The sequence below is a fragment of the Rhinopithecus roxellana genome, chromosome 19, assembly GCF_007565055.1.
Source record: "Rhinopithecus roxellana isolate Shanxi Qingling chromosome 19, ASM756505v1, whole genome shotgun sequence".
NCBI lineage: Eukaryota > Metazoa > Chordata > Mammalia > Primates > Cercopithecidae > Rhinopithecus > Rhinopithecus roxellana.
In genome coordinates, this window is record NC_044567.1 from 34,259,464 (window position 1) to 34,260,372 (window position 909).

Genomic DNA, 909 nt, shown 5'->3' on the forward strand with positions numbered 1-909 from the left:
TAAGCCTTATAATCACTCACAGCTTTCAAATAGAACACACACAGCATCTCCACCACCATCAACATGACCACCTTCATCATCTTCACCTGCAACCCCATCACTACGGCCATGACCATCACCACCATACCGCTACCATCACCATCACCTCCACCACCATCACCACTGTGACCATCACCTCCATCTTCATTACCACCATCACCATGACCACCATCACCACCTCCATCTCCACCTGCAACCCCATCACTACCACCATGACCATCACCATCATCACTGCCATCACCATCACTACCATCACCTCCACCACCACCACCACTGTGACCATCACCATGAGCACCACCATCACCACCAGAAACACTGAACAAAATAATGAAAGTACAGCCTTAGGCTGGGCACGTTGGCTCACACCTGTAATCCCAGCACTTTGGGAGGCTGAGGCAGGCAGATCACTTGAGGTCAGGAATTTAAGACCAGCCTGGCCAACATGGTGAAACCCTGTCTCTAATAAATGTAAAATACTAAATATGAAAATACAAAAATTAGCTGGGCGTGGTGGTAGGCACTTGTAATCCCAGCTACTTGGGAGGCTGAGGCAGGAGAATCACTTGAACCCCGGGAGGCAGAGGTGGCAGTGAGCAGAGATTGTACCATTGCACTCCAGCCTGGGCGACAGAGTGAGATTCCATCTCAAAATAAATAAATAAATAAATAAATAAATAAATAAACAAACAAACAAACAAACAAAAATTAAAAAAATAATAAAGAAAGTGCAGCCTTTATTTCTTTATGTATTGAAAAATCTTTCTGTAAATTAGCAAAGGCCCAGTCTCAATAAAAGACCTATTTCGTATCACCTAATAGAGTGTTTTACATCTGCATCAGAGTCAACTGCATTTGGGTTACTTCATTAAC